The sequence below is a fragment of the Cherax quadricarinatus genome, chromosome 11, assembly GCF_038502225.1.
Source record: "Cherax quadricarinatus isolate ZL_2023a chromosome 11, ASM3850222v1, whole genome shotgun sequence".
In the NCBI taxonomy this organism is placed as follows: Eukaryota; Metazoa; Arthropoda; class Malacostraca; order Decapoda; family Parastacidae; genus Cherax; species Cherax quadricarinatus.
The window spans coordinates 14,092,930-14,119,702 of NC_091302.1; positions in this window are offsets into that span (position 1 = coordinate 14,092,930).

The following is a 26,773-nucleotide window of genomic DNA, read 5'->3' on the forward strand; positions in this document are numbered from 1 at the left end:
GCATGATATCCATTACCATTAAAGACATTTTATGGAGAATTAATAATTGATTTATTGATGAACTGATAAAGTCCCTTGTGGACGGAACTCCTTTTCAGTAAAGTACCATTAATCACATACTTTGTCATATTCACGTTTGAGCCAAAAACTGGAACGCAACTCACTCTAACACTATAAATATTTATGCAGAAACACAGACCACTGTTTATGTATCCATGTTTCATTAACTCAGACGACGACAATTTAAATATCAAATAAGACACTTGTTAAAATACTGACAGTATATGCCTGACAGAGTTACCGTTTATACACATCTTAGAAGTGTGAAATTAAATAGGGCATTTCTTAACTATTTACTAAGATATATGAGTGTCAAAAGTTGGAATTCAATCAGTAGAGTCATTCACAAAATATCTCAATTTCCCCAGTTACATCAAAATCGACAAATTACAGATTATGCAATCTGAAATCAGTCCGAAACTTTCTCTCAGTAAGACAATCGAAGCTGAAGGTTTGAAGCATTTAAGAGAAAGCGTTGTCAAGGTTTGCACGGATGACGAAATCATAATAACACGATTGCAATCGTGTTATTCTGATTTCGTGAGTCATGATGGCGGCTCTGTGGGGACTTGAGACAGAGCAAGCCACTCCCATTCTGGTATGGGATTCATCTATAAAAACTTGCGTTTGTGATCACGGTGGTGGCCCATGCTAGCCTCCCTATGGTGTATAGAAACAGACTTAGTTGGATGAATCTTATTAAAGCCAGATTGCCAGTGGTTAGCGCACTGACTTGTGAGCTTAGGATTCACGTGCCATGAGTTCAAATCCCACCCGTTCTGTGATTTGCAGGAAATCAGTAACACAATATATTAAAATTAGAAAACAGGGACTTAGTACAACTCAGTAGATAAGCAAATATTTCTCTGAGGCAGACTTCACAAACAATAGAAGTTTGAAGGCGATCAACAGAAAGAAACATTCTCCAGCTATCGCATGGAAATCAAGTTTGTATCTACATTATATGAAATTACAGATATTCCAAACTCACGCTAGTTGCATCAGTATGGAACATCTGGAGCAAGTCAAACTTTCCCGAGAAAAAATTGACCAAAAAAATTAAAGAAATAAACAGAGAGCCACTACAAGGGGCACCCAGAAGTGCATATTGGAAAATTCAGTTTAATAAACATTGATAAAATAAAGAGAAATAGAAATAAATATTTTAAAGATAAACGTGAAAAAAGAGTTTAATGGTTTTAAAAACTAAAAATTCTGGTGTTGCATAGGTATAAAATTGAGTTTTAATCAGTATTTGCAAAAGGAAAAGAAAATCGATGAGCTAACCAGAACAATAAAGTAAAAATAGTGAAAGGAAAAAAATGGGGACAGTGTTCAATGACATACATATAAACAAAAGGAAATAGAATAAAAAGTAAAGCATTACAGAAAAGAGCAATTTGCAAAAAAAAAAAAAGGCTAAAATAGACCATGTACAGTAAAATCAGAGAAGATAGAAAGATTAAGGAAAGCTCAGATGTGAATGAAGATATGTAAAGCAAACCAATAAAGCAACATTGGATGAGGTAGAAAACAAACACAACTAATAAAGGGCAATTACAAATAACCATAAACCAGTAAAAGAAACTGTTAGAGATTTTCTTTGCTTCTCAGCTGATCAGTGAAAGATAATATATCGTATTCCCTAAGACACAGAACTCGCCCCATTTCTCTCATTATCATAACTGACACAAAGGAAAATTAGAAAACAGTACTATACTGTAAAAGTGGCATCACTGGAAGACACAACCAGTGTTAACAGTGGCCAGTGGGCCACTGGCAATAATGTGATCTTCATGGAAGAGAAATTTCCATTATCTCACTGTGGAAAAATTGTGGAAATAAAGATTGGAATGGAGTACAAGACAAACTGAAATCTGTAAAGTAAAAGGGCACAAGTGCAACTAATGTGACATTTTTATTGTAGCAACGTTTTGCTCTCCAGGCGCTTTGTCAAGCTGTAACGGTTTTTATATCCTTTTACTCTTGTGCGAGTCAATTGTTCCTACATATTGTATTACTACTACTATTGCTGCTACAACTTATCTCACTACTACTACTACTACTACTACTACTACTACTACTACCACTAGTATTGCACCTCACTCAGAGCCTATATATACCCTCTGTGTCCATGTACTCTGTAACGGTTTGACAAAGTTCCTGGAGAGCGAAACGTTGCCACAATAAAAATGTCACATTAGTTGCACTTGTGTCCTTTTACTTTACATATTGTCGGTAATTCTACCAACTTTATTACAAACTCAAATCTATCAACATAAGTTTAGTGTGGGAGACTTAGCAGTGATAATATCATAAGATATTAGTAATAGTGTTACGCAGCTGCAAGGAAAATGACTGGTAAAATAGCTAGAACCTTCAGAACAAGAAATACAGACGAGCCAGTGTAGATACTCGTCAGGTAACTACTTGTTAGTCTGGAATACTGCTGTATACTGTCAGTCCCGTCAAAGCAAATGAAACTGCAAAATTCGAGAATGTACAGTGTTTTCACTACTAGCGCATGAGACAGATAGTTAAACGACTGAGAGAGCTTGTAGTCATTCGAATTGTTCTCCCTAGAACGTAGGCGAGAAAGATGCATCATAATTTACACTATGAAAAATTCAAGGGGACACTGCTGTAAACCTGAACACTAATTCACTTAGTTCAATTAAATTTTATTTCAATGCATTCTGTTAGGTAAGACACATATGCAACAGTTAGGTATCTCCACCTCGAAACGTTTCGCCTACACAGCAGGCTTCTTCAGTCGAGTACAGAAAAGTTGATAGAAGCAGAAGAGACTTGAAGACGATGTAATCAGTCCATCACCCTTAAAGTTTTGAGGTGGTCAGTCCCTCAGTCTGGAGAAGAGCATTGTTCCGTAGTCTGACCACCTCAAAACTTTAAGGGTGATGGACTGATTACATCGTCTTCAAGTCTCTTCTGCTTCTATCAACTTTTCTGTACTCGACTGAAGAAGCCTGCTGTGTGGGCGAAACGTTTCGAGGTGGAGATACCTAACTGTTGCATATGTGTCTTACCTAACAGCCTGTCGGTGTTTTGTACCATCAATGCATTCTGCAACAACGTTATGATAAATCGAAGGCCATTAGAATGCACTGAGTTTCGTACTTTCGTTAGCTTATTTAAAAACAAGAAGCTTGCCAGATGATGCACAATACCACTAGTGTAATTCAGGGTTGCAATGAGTACACTGAGTGAGAGTGAGATCAAGACTCTTCAATACCCTTCCTTCATGGGTAAAATGAATTACCAACAAACCTCTAGCTGTCTTCTGGAGGAAAATTGAAAGTGTATTGGTACCAAGATTCTTCAGTAACCTTCATGCATAAGGGGAATTACCTAGAAACCCCTAGCTGTCTTCAAGGAACTTGGAAAGTTCTTTAAATAAGTTCCTGATCAGACTCTTGATATCAATTAGCCTGGTGGATCAGTGCAGTAACCACTTGGTCCAGGACCAGGCAGTGGGGGCAGTGCAGCAACTACCTGGTCCAGGACCGGGCAGCGGCGGAGTGCAGCACCCACCTGGTCCAGGACCGGGCAGCGGGGGCAGTGCAGCAACCACCTGGTCCAGGACCGGGCAGCGGGGGCGGAGACCTCATAAACCACCTACTGGTAATCTATTACTTGTGGATACCTAATTAAGTAACGTTGTATAATTTTAATAAAAATAATCATTTGCAATATCAAAACAATCCTTCAAGAAAATCTATTACTATTATTATTATTATTATTATTATTATTATTATTATTATTATTATTATTATTATTATTATTATTATTATTATTATTATTATTATTATTATTGTATGCATAGGTGTAGCACTAAACCCATGTGAGTCATTCAGCTCAATTATGGATAGACGAACGATCTTCCGCACACTGATAGCTAAACATATAACTACCAATCACCGACTTAGAGAAACATAGCAAAACTGTCACCTGGAAAAAAATATTTATTGAAACACAAACTTGACATTTAGCTGGTGAGAATATTTATCAACATTGTTGGTGTTGCCACGAATTCCTTTTTCCATCTGTGCTGCCTGAGGGAGTGCAATACAATATGTTGTATCGTTATTGTCTAAGTATATTGCATTCCATCAAGACAAAAACGTTGTATTATTGTGTGATGAGCTAGTTCACCTCGAGTGATACAGTGTATGTAATATTCTCTCTCTCGCTGTACCGCTCACACACACTTCCAAACACAATTTCCCTGGGTCTCATTTCCCCAGACATGTCTCATGTCTCCGGGACTTCAGAACGTTGGGTGTGTTGCAGACCGGTGGGTGTGTTGCAGACCGGTAGGTGTGTTGCAGATCTGTGGGTGTGTTGCAGATCTGTGGGTGCGTTCGACCCCGGACTGCTGTTGTGTCCTTAAATAATTTGCCTAACTACATCCCACCCACCCCAACCTCTAAGGTTCCCCACTCCCTCTATAACACCTCTTCCTTACAACCCCCCTTCCCAAAAACAACCCCCAACCCTTTCCGAACATCCAACACCTTTCTCTCACACAGACAACCCTTTCCCTTCAACCACCATCCCTTAGGGCGACCGGACATGTCCTGCTTCCTCTCTTATCTGTGAGGTAACTGCAATGGTTCCTACCTTTGTTGACGTCTCCTCCTGCTTGTATACGGTCTTCTCTTGTTCCTCCTACTGCGCTGCCTCCGTCACCTCTCCCACAGCATTCATCTTCTCCTTTGCCTTTTCCTAATCTTCGTTTTCATCTTCCTCCTCCCACTTCTCTTTTTCCTCCTTCCTTCTCCCACTCTTCCTCTTCCTCCTACTCCTATTTTTCTCCTCTCTCTCTTGTTTTTCCTTCACCCTTGTCTTCTCCTTCCCTCCTCTTGTTCCCGCCTCCACTTTGGTCTCTTCTTTCTTCTTCTCTTCCTCCTCCATTTTCTCCTCCTTCTCCTCTTCTTCCTCCTCTTCCTTCTCCGCCACCTCCCCGGCCTCCCTTCCTCCTCCACCTAGCACTGAAGATAGGTCTGATCGCGGGTTCAAACCCCACCCGTGGTATGGTTTGCTTGCAATCGTGTCATTACGATTTCTTGAGTCATGTTGACGGCTTTGAGGGGACTTGAGCTAGAGTTCGTCACGGCCACACTAGCGGGAGATTCGTCTGTAAAAACTTGCCTTTGTGGTCACAGTGGTGCCTATGCTAACCTTCCTACGGTGTAGAAATACACCTAGTGGGACTAATCTTATTGAAGCTAGCTGGCCCAGTGGCTAACGCGACGGTCTGGAGTTTTGAGACTGATCGCGGGTTCAAACCCCACCCGTGGTATGGTTTTTTTTCTTTGTGTGGTAGTGACCCCATACCCTTCCTGTGTGTGGTAGCGATCCCTTACCCATCCTGTGTGTGGTGGTAACCCTTTACCCTTTTTAAGGTTGTTCGCGAATTGGTAACTTAAATCCCGAAAAAAATGCAATTAAGAATTTCATCAAAATTTTCAAAAAGTTTATATTTAATAAATTTCATAAAATTACAATGCATATTTCTAGATTTTGTAGGACTTCTAAGTTACAATGTGGCACATTTAGAGGAGATCGTTTCAATCTGTGGCAGGGGAACTGCCTATCAGTGGGGTGTCTTCGGCACTATGGCAGGGTCACTGTCTTACAGTGGGGTATGTTCAGCATATGGTAGAGTCAACGCCGTTCATATGGCAGGGTCACTGTCTTACAGTGGGGTATGTTCAGCATATGGTAGAGTCAACGCCGTTCATATGGCAGGGTCACTGCGTTGCTGTGAACGGTAGCACTTACTGGCAAACATGCTGAGTGGCGAGCCATGGCAAAGCGACCGCTGGCTTGCCGATCAGACTCAGCAGTCAGTATGAAGTCTCGGCAGTATAAACTCTTGAACTTCGAAATTAGAAATGAAATTCTTTTGGTAAAGAAATCTCAATAGAAACTGTATTTTACTAGTTGCCAATTTAAAAGTTTTGTCTCCGTGCATGATAAAACTTTTTTTTATTATCCAGACCTTCTTGGGGGAATGAAGTAAAGATATTGATCTTTTAAAATAGGGTTTTAGGTCTCACTTTCACTTTATTACGTTAATTTCCTGACGTGGTGAACGACAATCATTTAATAACGCCTCGTGCATATTTTCAAATGTTTTCATTTTAGGTTAGGCTAGGATAGGATAAGCTACGCTACAATGACTATGTTAGGTTGGGATAGGATAAGTCAAGTTAGGATAGATTAGGTATGGTTTCGTTAAGTTATGCTTCGGTAGGTTAGGTTGGTTAGGTAAGGTTTGGTTATGTAAGGTTAGGTTAGGTTAGTTGAAAAATGCGACATTTGTGCAAAATATGGCATGGCTATCTTCATTCTGGAAACGTTTTTCCTGGCAGTGGCTTTTTCAGGTAAGTGACCAGGATGTCTCCGATAAGTTAACGATTTAGGGCAGTGTTTTGGGTGAAGACAGGGAAAACATCAAAGAATCAAAGATAAAGAATATATCATCACGTACTGGACACAATATATACCACGGGGACAGAAGTAAGGAACCTTGTGAGTGACCTGTTTACCTCAAAGGCACTGGAATCCGACAATTTATCACCAGTGGTTCTAAGAAACAGAGTAAAGCCATTGTCCAACTTATTTAAAATATATACCAAGTCAAAGGATGTGGATTAATCAAATAAGATGCAGTAAACAGCAAATACTGTTCTATTTTATTAGATATTTGACAAGCAGGCTGCTTTTAATTACAGTCCAATATGTTTGACATTATTACTGTGAAAGATAAAGAAGATAACCAGAAATTAAATGGTGCAGCATGTGAAGACGCAACGTTTCCTGAGCATCAACTGACTTGAAGCCTTGGAAAATGCAAGGTAATGCAAAATAGAGGAAGAAAGAAGAAGGCCATAATCTGAGAATAGACTCAGGGTCCTAGACTGCAAATCCCACTCAAATACAGCGCATATCTCCAAAGTCACCCATCAACTGAACAACCTATGCATCGAGTGCGTGCTTGGCCAGTCTAAGCTCAGTTTTCAGAATCTCAGAATCTTTCATGACCTTATATACGACACATGACAGGCGCATCTTGTACTGAGCACCATCATGGATTCGCACGTGATAATGCATGTCAAGAAACTGGAATAAGTAAAGAAATTTATTACAAGACTAGTCCTGGGGCTATGGGGAATAAACTATGAGGAGAAACTAAAAGAACTGAACCTGACAATATTGGAAGATTCAAAGACAAGAAGAGAAACGATATCGACTTGTAAAATGTTCAGATTTTTAAAGGATGGTCTGTCTGTAAGGCGGAACTGGTACACAAGATATTGAACACTTGGAATTTACGGACACACATGAGTAATGGGAATTGAATAAAGTATTTATTCAGCCTGAAGATGTTTAGAAATGGGACGATCTAGATGAATAGGTATGACAAACCTACAAAACTTTAGGGCTAATCAGCAACAGCTAATGATGTTGGATCAGGAGCTGAGACTCGACTCCTGCAGCGACAAATAGGTGGGCTAGACGCATACTAGATTATAACACGAACTCATAAAGAGGAGCACATGTAGCAACCATAAGAGAAGAAAAATCTTGATTATAGATGGTTTTATTCACTTTAAGACAGACTGGAGAGTTTAAGATCCTATACAAAGGGGCAGAAATAGCAGGACCAAGTTCCTAGACTTAGCACTGCAGAAATTCTTGAGCTCACTTACCGCCTTTCCAGAAAGGCGGATCGTGGCAACTTCAGTAAGGTAATCAGATTATGGAGTTTCTGTAAGAAAAGACAACCACTTATCGTTCATGTTCATCTTTTTCACTGGGATAAGATACGCCAACGTTGAAAATTTGATGCCAATCAAAGGAGGCATTCTCAAGTTATCACGATATGGAAGAAATCTAACCCTTATAAATATGTTCTTTCGTGGAAATGCCTAAACATAAACCTTACACATAAGAGTTCTGAAATCCGAAAGAATTAAAAAAAAAAAAAACAGTGCAAGACTTCCAATTTTAAACTCCGGAAAAAGAAAAAAATATATATAAACAAGTGCTCTTAACGTCAAGTGCAGAATATCAACATCAAAAAAAAAAAAAAAACAAGAGACAAGCGAAAGGCGAAAGAGAATTCAAAGAACATCATAAAAAATAAAACACAAGAAACAGCCTCAGCGAGAAACTAAACATGAACTACGAGCAACTAAGAGAGTTGAGTACTAACAAATATTTATCTTACGTAACCTAACTGATGGGTGAGCATCAAACCTGTAGTGTAATAATAATAATATCTTTTTTTCTACATGGACATATACAAGGTATACAGGCTTAGCTGACAACAATGACATACTACTATATAGAGAGCTGCTTGTTATGCAGAGTATTTCAGGCAAATTAGGTCAGTTTTGTCCCAGGATGCGACCCACACCAGTCGACTAACTCACAGGTACCCATTTTGCTGATGGGGAACCTAGACAACCGGTGTAAAGAAACACACCCAATGTTTCTACCCTCGCCGGGAGTCGAACCCTTAATCTCGCCGTGTGAAGCAAGAGCTTAAGCCACTAGGCCACGAGGCATCAGTCCTGAAACACACGTAAACACAATTAGATCAGCAGAATATGTCAGATTTGTAAATATATTTATGGCCATTGTAATCCGATATAAAGAGCCTTCGAAATCATCATTATTCAGACATACTCGTAAAACTGCAATCCTTGCTTATGTTGAACCAGTGTAGAACACATATATAGTAAAAAACATGTTAAAACTAAGCAAAATGCAGAAAACTGGTACCAAATTGGTCCAGTAACTAAGGAACTCATGATAAGAATGTGGATTATGAAAATGATATTGCTGCTGTGGAAGAACGCATGTCAGGAGACACAATCTCGACAAACAAAATATTCAAACCATGGACAGAGTAGACAAATACTGATTATCCAAGGAAAGGTCCCAGAAGAGGGGACGCAAGTGAAGCCTGAAAAAGCTACATAAACTAGGGTAGATAAAATGTTCGTAAGCACTATAACTGTTATGGAATGATTACATAAGATGATTCAACTGAGAACGATAAAAAGAAAGCCAAATTCGCTCAAGATGTGCGAATAAAATACGACTAACGAAGATTATTTGTCACTCATTTAAGATATTCCAGGAGCAGGAGATCAACACCCGTTTTTTGATATATATATATATATATATATATATATATATATATATATATATATATATATATATATATATATATATATATATATATATATATATATATATATATATATATGTAGGATTGCTGGTGTCTTTTTCTGTCTCATAAACACGCTAGATAACAGGGATATCTTGCTACTCCTACTTACACTTTGGTCACACTTCACAGACACGCACATGCATATATATATACATACATCTAGGTTTTTCTCCTTTTTCTACATAGCTCTTGATCTTCTTTATTTTTTCTATTGTCCATGGGGAAGTGGAAAAGAATCTTTCCTCCGTAAGCCATGCGTGTCGTATGAGGCGACTAAAATGCCGGGAGCAATGGGCTAGTAACCCCTTCTCCTGTAGACATTTACTAAAAAAGAGAAGAAGAAAAACTTTATAAAACTGGGATGCTTGAATGTGCGTGGATGTAGTGCAGATGACAAGAAACAGATGATTGCTGATGTTATGAATGAAAAGAAGTTGGATGTCCTGGCCCTAAGCGAAACAAAGCTGAAGGGGGTAGGGGAGTTTCGGTGGGGGGAAATAAATGGGATTAAATCTGGAGTATCTGAGAGAGTTAGAGCAAAGGAAGGGGTAGCAGTAATGTTGAATAATCAGTTATGGAAGGAGAAAAGAGAATATGAATGTGTAAATGCAAGAATTATGTGGATTAAAGTAAAGGTTGGATGCGAGAAGTGGGTCATAATAAGCGTGTATGTACCTGGAGAAGAGAGGAATGCAGAGGAGAGAGAGAGATTTTGGGAGATATTAAGTGAATGTATAGGAGCCTTTGAACCAAGTGAGAGAGCAATTGTGGTAGGGGACCTGAATGCTAAAGTAGGAGAAACTTTTAGAGAGGGTGTGGTAGGTAAGTTTGGGGTGCCAGGTGTAAATGATAATGGGAGCCCTTTGATTGAACTTTGTATAGAAAGGGGTTTAGTTATAGGTAATACACATTTTAAGAAAAAGAGGATAAATAAGTATACAAGATATGATGTAGGGCGAAATGACAGTAGTTTGTTGGATTATGTATTGGTAGATAAAAGACTGTTGAGTAGACTTCAGGATGTACATGTTTATAGAGGGGCCACAAATATATCAGATCACTTTCTAGTTGTAGCTACACTGAGAGTAAAAGGTAGATGGGATACAAGGAGAATAGAAGCATCAGGGAAGAGAGAGGTGAAGGTTTATAAACTAAAAGAGGAGGCAGTTAGGGAAAGATATAAACAGCTATTGGAGGACAGATGGGCTAATGAGAGCATAGGCAATGTGGTCGAAGAGGTATGGAGTAGGTTTAAAAATGTAGTGTTAGAGTGTTCAGCAGAAGTTTATGGTTACAGGAAAGTGGGTGTGGGAGGGAAGAGGAGCGATTGGTGGAATGATGATGTAAAGAGAGTAGTAAGGGAGAAAAAGTTAGCATATGAGAAGTTTTTACAAAGTAGAAGTGATGAAAGGAGGGAAGAGTATATGGAGAAAAAGAGAGAGGTTAAGAGAGTGGTGAAGCAATGTAAAAAGAGAGCAAATGAGAGAGTGGGTGAGATGTTATCAACAAATTTTGTTGAAAATAAGAAAAAGTTTTGGAGTGAGATTAACAAGTTAAGGAAGCCTAGAGAACAAATGGATTTGTCAGTTAAAAATAGGAGAGGAGAGTTATTAAATGGAGAGTTAGAGGTATTGGGAAGATGGAGGGAATATTTTGAGGAATTGTTAAATGTTGATGAAGATAGGAAAGCTGTGATTTCGTGTATAGGGCAGGGAGGAATAACATCTTGTAGGAGTGAGGAAGAGCCAGTTGTGAGTGTGGGGAAAGTTCGTGAGGCAGTAGGTAAAATGAAAGGGGGTAAGGCAGCCGGGATTGATGGGATAAAGATAGAAATGTTAAAAGCAGGTGGGGATATAGTTTTGGAGTGGTTGGTGCAATTATTTAATAAATGTATGGAAGAGGGTAAGGTACCTAGGGATTGGCAGAGAGCATGCATAGTTCCTTTGTATAAAGGCAAAGGGGACAAAAGAGAGTGCAAAAATTATAGGGGGATAAGTCTGTTGAGTATACCTGGTAAAGTGTATGGAAGAGTTATTATTGAAAGAATTAAAAGTAAGACTGAGAATAGGATAGCAGATGAACAAGGAGGCTTTAGGAAAGGTAGGGGGGTGTGTGGACCAGGTGTTTACAGTGAAACATATAAGTGAACAGTATTTAGATAAGGCAAACGAGGTCTTTGTGGCATTTATGGATTTGGAAAAGGCGTATGACAGGGTGGATAGGGGGGCAATGTGGCAGATGTTGCAGGTGTATGGTGTAGGAGGTAGGTTACTGAAAGCAGTGAAGAGTTTTTACGAGGATAGTGAGGCTCAAGTTAGAGTACATAGGAAAGAGGGAAATTATTTCCCAGTAAAAGTAGGCCTTAGACAGGGATGTGTGATGTCACCGTGGTTGTTTAATATATTTATAGATGGGGTTGTAAGAGAAGTAAATGCGAGGGTCTTGACAAGAGGAGTGGAGTTAAAAGATAAGGAATCACACATAAAGTGGGAGTTGTCACAGTTGCTCTTTGCTGATGACACTGTGCTCTTGGGAGATTCTGAAGAGAAGTTGCAGAGATTGGTGGATGAATTTGGTAGGGTGTGCAAAAGAAGAAAATTAAAAGTGAATACAGGAAAGAGTAAGGTTATGAGGATAACAAAAATATTAGGTGATGAAAGATTGGATATCAGATTGGAGGGAGAGAGTATGGAGGAGGTGAATGTATTCAGATATTTGGGAGTGGACGTGTCAGCGGATGGGTCTATGAAGGATGAGGTGAATCATAGAATTGATGAGGGGAAAAGGGTGAGTGGTGCACTTAGGAATCTGTGGAGACAAAGAACTTTGTCCTTGGAGGCAAAGAGGGGAATGTATGAGAGTATAGTTTTACCAACACTCTTACATGGGTGTGAAGCATGGGTGATGAATGTTGCAGCGAGGAGAAGGCTGGAGGCAGTGGAGATGTCATGTCTGAGGGCAATGTGTGGTGTGAATATAATGCAGAGAATTCGTAGTTTGGAAGTTAGGAAGAGGTGTGGGATTACCAAAACTGTTGTCCAGAGGGCTGAGGAAGGGTTGTTGAGGTGGTTCGGACATGTAGAGAGAATGGAGCGAAGCAGAATTACTTCAAGAGTGTATCAGTCTGTAGTGGAAGGAAGGCGGGGTAGGGGTCGGCCTAGGAAAGGTTGGAGGGACGGGGTAAAGGAGGTTTTGTGTGCGAGGGGCTTGGACTTCCAGCAGGCGTGCGTGAGCGTGTTTGATAGGAGTGAATGGAGACGAATGGTTTTTAATATCCCATCTACCTTTTACTCTCAGTGTAGCTACAACTAGAAAGTGATCTGATATATCTGTAGCCTCTCTATAAACATGTACATCCTGAAGTCTACTCGACAGTCTTTTATCTACCAATACATAATCCAACAAACTACTGTCATTTCGCCCTACATCCTATATATATATATATATATATATATATATATATATATATATATATATATATATATATATATATATATATATATATATATATATATATATATATATATATATATATATATTATTTATATATATATATATATATATATATATATATATATATATATATATATATATATATATATATATATATATATATATATATATATATATATATATATATATATATATATATATATATATATATATATATATATATATATATATATATATATATATCAACTCGGCAGCAAACTTGCCGAGTTGTCTTATGAGGAAAACTAAGTAATAATTTACAACTCAGATCATCGCCAAGAATAACACTTGTAATGAGCATAGGTTAAAAAAGAAGGAAGGAACAAGGAAGAGAATAAAAGATGAATAAGGAAACCGGATGTACACTAGAGCAAGGGTGGGCAACCTTTATAAATGTACGTGCCAAAGTCGGCGATATCTTTGATACAAAATCTCTGGAAACATATGGGGATTATTTCCTCGCTTTTTTTTAGAACGGATACGTGATAAATGTAGCATTTTTTTTTTTTTTTTTTTTTTGAGATGAGACCAGAGGTAAGCATGCCGGAAAGAAGTCTTTGGCGTGCCAGGTTTGGAACGCGTGCTAAGGGTTGCCCACTCCTGCACTAGAGGGTATCGCCAAAAGGCAAGCGACATAAATAAAGAAAGATGGAAGCTACACGACGTCTTGATTGAACTATAATAATGCAAAATATAAATTAAAGAGGAAGAAAAAGATCATAGTTTTTGAGAAAAAGGCAGAGAAGAGAAACCAGATATTGAGAGAGGAGATAGGTTGACTAAAAGAGGAAATGAAGAGAACGGGAGATGAGATAGCTAAGATGTGTGCTGGGAAAAGGAATTCGAAAAATAAAAAAACTGGAAGCAATAAGGGTATGGAACCTCTCAGATATATTAAAAAAAAGATGAGACAATGTTACAAGTAATGCAAGAGACAGTAAAGAAGACTGTTATTAAATGGGCAAACAAAAAAACAGTGACTCATGCACCAGAAAGGGCGAAATCTTTGATGATTTTTTAGTTAATAGAGCAAGAAGGGGAGAAAATAAATGAATAAACTAAAAAAAATGATAGAATACTTATAAACAGTCACAGGTTCAGAGGCAAAAACAAATGCGATAACAGTTTTATTTTCAGACTGGGATCATACAGAAGAGAACAACATCACTTACTGAAAATGATCTTTCACTCATATGCAATAAAAGATCAGGTACTATACAGGAATTCAAACCTCCGGAAATAGGAAAGATAAACTGGAATATTTATATATTGGGACTGAACATTTGAGCATAGAAAAGCTGCGAAGCTAAAGAGAGAGGAAATCACAAGCAGAGGTGGAGGTGCAAGAGCCAGGTCAGTGAATCATGAATTATCAACCATTAATCAGGTGTAGAAACTGGCAACCCCCTTTTTCATCTATCCTCTAATCTCTAATCTAAATGCTACTAATGATCCAGCTACTTTTCCTTTTCCTTCAACACTCCCTTTCTCATTTGCATTGTCTCATTTTATCCTCTTTCTTTGCAAGACAACATTAATGATAACACTTCCTATCCCTCTCATTCTGCATTTACTTATGCCCCCTCTCCCACTCGAACTCTCTCCAGAAGCTTGTATCAATACCAGAAGTCCCAGCATAACGTGATGATTAAGATAGAGTTTGGTATACAAACAGATATCACAAGCAAAATGGGTGAACTAAAGGATTATAAAGCAAATAAACAATTATATATTACAACTCTCACAGAAACAAAACTTTTTGGAATGCTAACCAATGTATTATTCCCAGAGGGGTATATCACTGTGAAGAGAGGGAGAGATCAGAGGAGGTGGGGTGATACTATTAGTAAAGAATTGGTTGAGTTCTGAAGAGATGGCTAAAATACACTAGTAACTTCAAACTCTACATAGCAGGAGAAATAATAACTGGGGGACCCAAAGTAATATTTTCAGAAGATCGAGGCATTATAGAAAAAGTGGCACAGAGAGCAAGACAAAAGCAAAGCTTCTGATTGTAGGCAATTTCAATAAGAAAATGGACTGGGATAAATGGGACCCACATGGAGGACCAGAAACATGGAGAACAAAATTGATGAAAACAGTAATGGAAAATTTCATGGCCCAACATGTCAAAACTACAATAGTCAAAGTAGGGATGATCCGGCTTGACCAGATATGACTTTTACTTTAAGTGAATTTGACTTAGATTAACTTTAATACGGGCTACAACTAGGAGATTGTAACCACATGGTGCTCAGCTATGTATATTTGGTAGAGGTGTGAGTGCAGAAAATAGTAGAGGATACAAACAGTAAACCAGATCATATAAGTAAAAGAGAGGACTATGCTAGGAATAAGGGATTTCCTAAATGGAATCCAGTGAAACAGGAAATTGACAGGACAGATTATACATGAGATGATGGAGGGCCTCGTCAGAAAGTGCCTTTAGGCAACAGCAATTTATATGGCTAACAAAAAGAGTGAGAGGCCCAGATTCAGAGAGACCTCTTGGTTGAATCAGAGCAGCAGAGACCGTGGAAAAGATCATGAATAAAGTACAGAACACGGATGATGGCAGAGAACTTGGAGGAAAGCAGAATAGCGCGGCTTAAATATACGATAAGAAGAAGAGAAGCTAAGCGTCGATTATATAACGACACCAACAGAGGCCACGTCAGAGCTTAAATTTCTACACAGTCTCATAGAGACTAAAATGACTGTAAAAAAGTAATAACTCTGAAATTGGTGGAAGAAGGGAAACTCATAGAAAATGACAGATTATAAAAAGGTTTAGGAAGGCATTTCCTGGGGAAACAGGGATTGTGCCAGAATTTAATGTTAAAAAAGCTACTCGGCATTTATTGATAGAATTCGCGTATCAAAGAAGGTAGTAATGACTCTGATAAAAGTGTCAGATACATCAGAAGTCATGGAGGATGACTGTATATCACCATGGATGCTGAAAGGAGCAGAACCTCAGTCTCATCCTATGGGAATGATCTACAATATTCAGCTGGACACGAGAAACATACCGGACAGATGGAAAACTGCAAATGTGATCCTAATATATAGGTAGAATGACAGACAATAGGCACTGACTTATATATCAGCATCACTGACATGATACTGTCCAAAGTGTTCGGAAAAAAAATAAACAGGATACGAGTGGTGGGACTTTTTTTTTTACAGAAAGCCAGCATGGAGTTCTACAACAGTATTCCGGAAATAAAGCAAGAAAAACAAAAATGGGTTGACTACATATTCTTGGACTCTATGAAAGCATTTGAGACTGTACTCCAATAGAGATAGATTCACAAATTAGAGAATGCAGGAATATGAGGTAAAGTTGTACAGTGGATCAAGGAATACCAAACAAAGAGGGTGATGGTAAAGGCAGATATTTCGGGCTGGGAATGGGTAGCAAATGGCGTTCCCCTTAATGTACTTAAATACCCTGCCATAGGGGATTATCTCATATACAAGTATCTCATTGTTTCCGATGACATAAAACGATTACGAATACAAACTGAAGAGGAAAAATTATTCTAACCATAAGGAAATAGACTGGAAGAACCAGGAGCGACACAGGAGACCAAAATGAAAATTATCAGTATCTAACACATGCCTTCCATATATGAGATTAGTGAATTACATAATCATTAAAGTAGAATCTTTTTATAGCTAATTATTGCTAACTTACCGTATACACTGTACCAAACCATCCTCAGGCAGTTGATTAGATGAATTATTCACCCCATATTTAGGCCCTGGACGTGGTCCATATATTGCTAATGTTCATAATGGGAACAAGGACTGGGCCCCAACATTTTGTTAGCCATGCAAGTTAGAGAAGTATTTTTTTTTAATAGTTCTGCCGGTTCTAATGTGTATTTTCATAAACCTCTAAAACGAGGCATCCCAGAGGGAAGCAATAGTCTGGGGAGAGCGACAAACGAGAACTTGAGTGTTTCACGAAAGTACCTTGAGTATATTCCTTTGACGTTGAGATGCATAGCGGTAAAACGTCCTTGCTGTGAGATTACTTCGTTCATGTCTACACATTCCTTCTCCTTAATAGAGGCTTTTACCTTTGTATATCTTGCTGTGTTACGAAGTACTATTTTCGAAGAAACAGTGTCTAGTAATACCACAACTCTCTATCCCAGACAGAATAATCACTTCCCGCCAATAACGTTCACGGAGCTGCTGCATATTAGATTCAACCAGCTTGTTTTGCATGATGACATGTCTATGACGCTGGAATTGAGTCCTCATCATTGAATAAGACAACAAGATTGGACGAGGGCTTCATATCAGCAAATCAAACAGAAGTTATCTGACTAGCTTGATTTTTCGAGAGTTCTTGTCGCAGTTCTGCATGCAGTGAGAACTGATCATATCATTACACTGTTAATTCTAAGAATAATTTCCTCTATATGATACTATAGATGTTGGGCCAGAACGCATATGAATAAAATATAGTTTCTGTTCGAGGGAATGTAATAAGTTTTATATCTTATGTTAGAGGGACCATTCTAGGGAATTTAATAAAGAGAATGATCACAGACTTTTAAAAGAATGTTTTTTTCCCATTTGATATCAGTGTTAATGTTCTGGTAGCTTCCCCTTTTCGTCAGTTCTGTCAGTGTGCTCCTGACTAGAAATACATTATGACTATCTTCCATTCACCACGTCATACCCCCAAGACCTCATTTCCCCAGAGGATGCTTTGCTGTCGCTGCCAGCACACATCTTCCCTCACCGAGCAACAGCGACCCCCAGGCTGACACTGATGCTTGCTTCTCTCCTCTTTCATGCATCAATGGCTGCCACCAGCGACCTGCCTCGCTGACGAATTCTTTATCACCAACACTGAAATTTTCTCCTGCGTATTTTTTTTCCTTCCGCAGTTTCTTCGTCTTTCCTATTTCCTTTGCACTGTAACATAAGATAACGGATTCAAAATGCAGAAAAGGAGTGAGAGCACAATGGTTATCTTTTATTATTATTAAAAATCCCGTCTGAGCCCACTGCGATATCTTCACAGAATTATTCAATAATCCCCTCATGCTAACCCTGAACTAAAAATATTAAATAATCATAAGTACTATTACATTAAAACACTCTGATGTTAGAGAGCAATGACATTTTTAACTATATTTCACTAGGGGTAAAATGTATCCTGCCAGGGTTACTTTCGTGACATGTGAAGTGAGTCACTGAAGCAGTTGTACATAGTACACCAGTGGTAAATTTCAGTGGTGTAATTGGTCGTACGAAACGTCGTGGCAGCAGCAGCATAACCTTGTATTGTATTTATTACTAAATTGCTTATCTAAAATATATTTAGTTAGATTCTGCTAAATTAAATGCGCTTGTTATAAGGTTAAGTAAGTTTTCTAAGTATTTTTGGGAAAAAATATTAATTTTTACATTAACATAAATTAAAAAAAAAAGTATCTTTAAACTTACAATATAAAATTACAGAAAGGACTAAATTTTAAGTGAGTTATTGCTAATTGACCAGTTTTACCTATTCGTCACGACACACACACACACACACACACACACACACACACACACACTACTTCAGTGGAATCGAAAGAATGATGACAAATATTTTTCATATTATTGAATGAAGTGATACCTCACTCATTCATCATTTAATTAAATGAGAAGCTCAGAGTTCGAAGCTGCAGTGTATGAAGCCTACTGGTCCGTGTTAGTTCACTGGCTTGCAACTTTATTAACCCCCTAAAGAGTTAAAGGTGTATGTCACCTACATTCAGACAGATTGTTTCAAATAAAACAGAATTTTGCAAATTTGTCTAACCTGTAAATAGATTAAAATAGTCAATGTCGATTTTAAACTGAACATTACACAAAGTTCCAAATAAAGCAATAAATTTATTTTTTAAACCACTATATGAAAAGGCATTTAAAAAATATATGGAAAGAGGAGCACTGCAACAGGCCTACTGGTTCACTTCATGAAAAGTCTATAGAATTCACTTTATTTGAAATGAGGAAAAATCTTTAATGCGAAATTTTGTCTGTGGTTTATTTTTATGTAAACACCAACACAAAGATAAACCGCCACAGAAGGCGAGTACCCTGATTTATTTGTTTGGTTAAACTGCTTTAAGCTTATCTCCTACTCAATGGCTCAGTCTTACTCAGTTAAGAATATAAGCCCTAAGGTAGGGCTTTAAGAATCCAGTAACCTAACCTCAGGGGTTACAGTAGGCTTTTAGTATTCTGATGAATTAGACACCCATTAGACATGTATTTGACACCCATTAGGCACATGTACAACATGTGCCTAATGGATGTTTCGACATCCAGTGGTTTTATGAATACAAACCAGGATCATATATGCAAGACTTTTGGAAGAAAGGATAATCGGTCTCTCAGCCTAGGAACAGGCGCCTAGCACCGTAGTCTTGATGACTAGGAAAGTACTGATTGGAAACAGAGTAGTCGACGAGTGGAATATTCTGCCTAGTAGGATTACTGAAACATAAACTTTAGGTAGCTTCAAATATAGGTTAGATAAATGAGTGAGAGGGGTTGGATTAGAATAGGACTTACACTTGAGCTAACAGGGTTTTCAAAACATTGATAATGTGATGGGCGAATATTTTTGTTAGTGGGTCTGAGTTTGACAAGGACCTGCCAAGTATGGGCCAGTAGGCCTGCTGCAGTGTTTCTTCCTTCTTATGTTCTTAAGACTACGGTGGTCAACGGTGGATACGGAACCGATTCCCTTATCTTGTACATAGTTCTGCGTGGCTGAGGGACTGATTACCTCCTCTTCTGCAGTCTTCCGTTTATGTCCGATACGGCCGATACCAGCCGATACTGTTTAAAATATTAATATTACACGAGTGCTTAAATGATGTAAAGTTTCTAAATAAAGATACTCAGATCTGTACATGTGTCTGAAGCATCAATTTGATGGGATTGTATACCACTGACGCATTGTTGAAAATGGTGTTAAATACCAACAAGTTTATGTGTACGACATATGTGCAACAGTTTGGAATCTTTATTGTTGAGAAGTTTGGCATACACAGTAGGCTTCTTCAGTCTAATACAGAAAGTAGCAAGTGTAGTAAAGATGATGTAATGAGTTTATCATCTTTCGAGAAATAGTATTGAGGTGGCCAGTCACTCCAAGCTCAGGGTCTGACCACCTCAACTATTATTTCTTCAAGGTTGATGGATTAAATACATCATTACTTCTCTACTACATCTGTATTTGAAGAAGCCTACTATGCAGGCGAAACGTTTCAACAATACAATTCAACAATACTGCACATAAGTCTTACACACCACACTGACATCTTTCTTTCCAGTGCCTGTTGACCCTTCCACCAGGCACAGGGAAATTTCCAATAGACCCCCCTGGCTGCCTTGAAGGTTAAGCGGGACTGATACCTAAAGTCAGTACCCGATCAGCTGGGCTGTTGTTCATACGTTAGACTATGTGCGGCCAGCAGTAACAGCCTGGTTCATCAGGTCCTGATCCACCGGGAGGCCTGGTCAAGAACTAGGAAGCGGTAAGTAGGTGTCAGAGTGAGCACTTCATAAGAGTAGCTGCAGGAGCGCAACTCGAAACCGCGTGTGTTGTTAGGTAAGACACATATGCAACAGTTAGGTATCTTTATTTCGAAACGTTTCGCCTACACAGTAGGCTTCTTCAGTCGAGTACAGCAAAGTTGATAGAAGCAGAAGAGACTTGAAGACGATGTAATCAGTCCATCACCCTGGAAGTTTTGAGATGGTCAGTCCCTCAGTCTGGAGAAGAGTATTGTTCCATAGTCTGGAACAATATGGAGTTGAAGTGATAGGATGGAGCCTTATATAGCGCCAGGAGGTGAGACGTAGGTCACTAGTAGAGGTAAGAATGTAGACGTTGAGAGGTCGGGTCCCTCTCAAATCCAGCCATTCTCACTAGTAGAGGTTGGTGAAGTTGATTCCAAGTCTGTACCAAGATACCCTTGTGTTGCAGTGTCTGACAGAGTGAACAATAAAATGGTATAAAATACCGACAGGTTGTTAGGTAAGACACATATGCAACAGTTAGATATCTTTATTTCGAAATGTTTCGCCTACACAGTAGGCTTCTTCAGTCGAGTACAGAAAAGTTGATAGAAGCAGAAGAGACTTGAAGACGATGTAATCAGTCCATCACCCTTGAAGTTTTGAGGTGGTCAGTCCCTCAGTCTGGAGAAGAGTATTGTTCCATGGTCTGGAACAATATGGAGTTGAAGTGATAGGATGGAGCCTTATATAGCGCCAGGAGGTGAGACGTAGGTCACTAGTAGAGGTAAGAATGTAGACGTTGAGAGGTAGGGTCCCTCTCAATTCCAGTCATTCTCACTAGTAGAGGTTGGTGAAGTTGATTCCAAGTCTGTACCAAGTTACCCTTGTTCACTCTGTCAGACACTGCAACACAAGGGTATCTTGGTACAGACTTGGAATCAACTTCACCAACCTCTACTAGTGAGAATGGCTGGATTTGAGAGGGACCCGACCTCTCAACGTCTACATTCTTACCTCTACTAGTGACCTACGTCTCACCTCCTGGCGCTATATAAGGCTCCATCCTATCACTTCAACTCCATATTGTTCCTGACTATGGAACAATACTCTTCTCCAGACTGAGGGACTGACCACCTCAAAACATCAAGGGTGATGGACTGATTACATCGTATTCAAGTCTCTTCTGCTTCTATCAACTTTGCTGTACTCGACTGAAGAAGCCTACTGTGTAGGCGAAACGTTTCGAAGATACCTAACTGTTGCATATGTGTCTTACCTAACAACCTGTCGGTATTTTATACCATTTTATTGTTCGAAACCGCGTCCTCTGCAATTAATTAATATCTGCCTCTATATTTTATACTAAAAATCGAAGAATTGACTTGGACATTTCAAGCCCGTCGATTTTCTGACAGCCATAAATGATAAATGACACTAGTTGAGCGATTTAATATGAATTATTTATTTAATTTATATTGTTTATATACGAGGGGAACATAATGCTGCTGATTCCAGAGATGTCAAACAGGATTCAAATGCAAATTTAATGCCTTTTTATTATCAATACTCAGTCATGGGGAAGCGCTTAACCCGCAAGGGTTATACAGCCCTTGGGAGAATGAGAGGCAATCATGTTCTTTTCTGTTATTACTGGAATGTAATTTATCATTGATTCCAGCAGTTGTCGTCACTCAGTAGTCTCAGAGTAGTTTGTTAAATTGGTAAGTAGCGTTTAACACTCAATGTTTTACACTAACAGCGCGTGTAACCGTGGTTTTCTCTTACTGTATGATCTGAGAGTGGTATCCTCCATGATCTGAGAGTGGTATCCTCCATGATCTGAGAGTGGTATCCTCCGTGATGATCTGAGAATGGTATCCTCCATGATCTGAGAGTGGTATCCTCCATGATCTGAGAGTGGTATCCTCCATGATGATCTGAGAGTGGTATCCTCCATGGTCTGAGAGTGGTATCCTTCATGATCTGAGTGATCTGAGGATGATATCCTCCATGATGATCTGAGAGTGGTATCCTCCATGATGATCTGAGAGTGGTATCCTCCATGATGTGAGAGTGGTATCCCCCATGATGATCTGAGAGTGGTATCCTCCATGGTCTGAGTGATCTGAGAGTTGCATTCTCTATAATGATCTGAGAGTGGTATCCTCCATGATGATCTGAGAGTGGTATCCTCCACGATTTGAGAGTGGTATCCTCCATGATGATCTGAGAGTGGTATCCTCCATGGTCTGAGTGACCTGAGAGTGGCATCCTACATGATCTCAGTGATCTGAGAGTGGAATTCTCCATGGTGATCTGAGTGATCTAATAGTAGTATCCTTCATGATGATCTAAGTGATCTAAGAGTGGTATCCTGCATGATGATCTGAGTGATCTGAGGGTGGCATCCTCCATGATGATCTCAGTGATCTGAAAGTGGTATTCTCCATGATGAGCTGAGAGTGGTATTCTCCATGATGATATCAGTGATCTGAGTGTGGTATCCTCCACGATGATCTCAGTGATCTGAGTGCGGTATCCTCCTTGATGATCTCAGTGATACGGGAGTAGCATCCTAGATGATCTCAGTGATTTGAGAATGGTACCCTCCTTCCCCTGATGATCTCAGTGATCTGAAAGTGGGATCCCCTTTGATGATCTGAGAGTGGTATTATCCTTGATGATCTTAGTGAGCTGAGAGTGATATTATCTTTGATGATCTCAGTGAGCTGAGAGTGATATCTCTGATGATCTTAGTGAGCTGAGAGTGATATTATCCTTGATGATCTCAGTGATTTGAGAGCGGTATCCTCGTTCCCAGATAATGATTTTGGTGCGAGAGCCCAGGAGCAGGAGATTATTGCCCTCAAGAACCACAGGAACATATTGCCCTCATGAATCACAGGAACAGATCAATGGGCTCATGAACCACAGGAGCAGATCATTGCCCTCAGGAACCACAGGAGTAAGAGACTATTGCCCTCAGGAATCACAGGAGCAGGAGATCATTGCCCTCAGGAAGCACAAGATCAGAATAGAGCATCATTAGTGTGGACAAGCCTAGCAATGTTTTTGTGCTCTAAGTTTATCAGAAGGAAGTGGAGAAGAGCATGAATAGACACAAGGGGCATCAACTACATCAATTGTCTACTGTATTTGATACTTCTCTTGTCCCCTTCGATACCTGTCATAAACGGTCCACTCTCTGACAGACTTAAAGAGCACAAAAACAGTGTTAGGATTGCTGACACCAATAATGTTTTCTGTCATGTTAGAGATCACAGTCATCCCACTGACTGGTCCTTTGCCAAAACTGTCCATCCTACTTCTAGCCTTCATAGCCGTACTCTTGAAGTACCCCTCACATACAGCTTCCCTACCCTGAATCTTAGACAGAACAGAACACTCGTGACTTGACCTGGTCCTTTCTTCTCACTCTCTCTATCTCTTCTGCTTTCCTATTTTCCCTTATTTCTTTATTTTTTTTTCTTTCTTCTTTCCAGTGTGTTCTATGTCTCTGGTCCTGCCCCATATGGGCCATTAGCTCTCCTGCAATGCTCCATTTTTTTCCTTTAGAGACTTACATCGCATCTACTTCTACAAAGACTACCACTTTGCTACTATTTCTGCTTCTACCTTTTCTACTACCACTACTACAACTGCTATTACCTCCCTTCTCTCTCCTATCTTTTGTGGCGATAACTATTTCCCTACTTCCTACTACAACTACTACTTCTTCCACTACATCCATTATCAGTAATTCCTCTTTTTCTTCCTGTCTTTCTCCCGTCCCTGTTCCCTTTGCCTATATATACTGGCACACTCATTCCCTTATGTCAGTGCAACTTATGAATGGTCTAAGTCGGACCGAAACGTCGTAAAAGCTTTTCTCTCTCCTATTTAAGGGTCATCAGTGCATTGTGCAAGTCACGGTGTTGTGCCTTTTTATTCTAAATGTTGTATATTTTTGTCGTTATACTTAGATTAAATCTGACTGAGATAAGATTATTAAGAGTTTTAATTCTGGGAATTTGACAGAAAACAGTCTTGTCAAATTCTTCTGTTCGGCTTATATGACACAATACACACACACACACACATTATATATATATATATATATATATATATATATATATATATATATATATATATATATATATAGAGAGAGAGAGAGAGAGAGAGAGAGAGAGAGAGAGACAGAGAGACAGAGACAGAGAGAGACAGAGAGACAGAGATAGACAGACAGACAGACAGACAGAAAGAACGAAAGAAAGGTCGCAGTCAGTAGATATCAAACCCACTACAGGAATGTTGGCAATGTTCCCAAGTGGCGATCTTCTCCACTCAGCCACAAATGCCACATAAGCTAGGCAGCGTAGCTTACAAGCGCTGCCCATCTTACGTGGCATTTGTGGCTGAGTGGAGAAGAGCCTCGCATGGGAACCATGCCAGTCTTCCTGTAGTGGGTTCGAATCCTGCTGATTGCCATCTTTCTCTGTATATATATATATATATATATATATATATATATATATATATATATATATATATATATATATATATATATATATATATATATATATATATATATATATATATATATGTGTGTGTGTGTGTGTGTGTGTGTGTGTGTGTGCGTGTGTGTGTGTGTGTCGTGCCGAATAGGCAGAACATGCGATCTTGGCTTAAATAGCAACGCTCATCTTGCCATATAAGACAAGTGAAAATTTGTGTATGCAATAATTTCGCCAAAATCATTCTCAGCCTAACGAAAAAAATATATTTCACTCTGTTTGTTTAGTATTAAATTATTGTAAACAAATCTAAAATATATTTAGTTGTGTTAGGCTAAAATAAATTGTGCTTGTTATAATAAGGTTAGGTAAGTTTTCTAAGTTTCTTTTGGTGCAAAATTATAATTTTTTACATCAACATTAATGAAAAAAATATATCTTTAAACGTATAAGAGAAAATTTTAGAAAGGACTTAATTTTAAATGAGTTCTTGCTAATTGATCAGTTTTACATATTCGGCACGACATATATATATATATATATATATATATATATATATATATATATATATATATATATATATATATATATATATATATATATATATATATATATATATATATATATATATATATATATATATATATATATATGTATATATATACATATATATATATATATATATATATATATATATATATATATATATATATATATATATATATATATATATATACATATATATATATATATATATATATATATATATATATATATATATATATATATATATATATATATATATATATATATATATATGTATATAAACATATATATATATGTGTGTGTGTGTAATAATGACAATAATCGCAAAATAGCAATGACAGATAGGAGCCCTGGTATGTCTGAGAATGTCTACAAGGGAAGAGGTTCTTCCCTTGTAGACCTCGTCATAGACACACCTACCTGGGCTGCTCTCCAAAGGTGTGTGTGTGTGTGTGTGTGTGTGTGTGTGTGTGTGTGTGTGTGTGTTTGTGAATGTGTGTGTGTGTGTGTGTGTGTGTGTGTGTGTGTGTGTGTGTGTGTGTGTGTGTTTGTGTGTGTGTGTGGTGTTTATGTGCGCGCACGCTCCCGTGCATGGATGCGTGTGTGAACGTATGAGTGTTTTTGAATTGGGAAACGTCACCCTGAAGATAAAAGAGATGTATGAAAAGTAGGAAAAGCGAGCAGGCTTGTCAGCCTCAGGTGGCTGCGTCTCGGTGAAATGACACATGTGAGGGAGCGACGGCCCAGCGAGCACTGGGGAAATGAGGTTTTGGAAATGGCGTTGGTGGGCCTGGGGAGTGAGACGTGGTTAATGTAGGATGGTACCATAATGAGTCTAGCAAGAGCTACGCTAGCTGAGTTAGGCGCTGAAGGACCAGGCTATGAAGGAACGTTTTGTGATAAACACAGCTTACGATAAAACGCGATTTTAAAAAAAGTCTAAATGGGAAAAAAAGAGCAAAGCTAAAAGGGAATACGTGGCGTTAGATGTAATTTCGTAAGTAAAGAAGAGTCACTCTCTAAATTTAGAATTGAAAAAAAAAAACAATTTATGAAGCATGTCACTTGCGTTGTAAAGTTAATTTCATTTTCAATTTTTTGAGTACACCTATTGTTTGTATTAATATTACAAATAAATCCTGATATAAACCTAAGAGCAAGCAGGAAGTAATATGTTGAAAAATATACTGGTACTTAAGCTAATTACACATATATATATATATATATATATATATATATATATATATATATATATATATATATATATATATATATATATATATATTGAATAACAGAAATACTCACATAGATTAAAATATATGCACATATATGCGTCAATAAC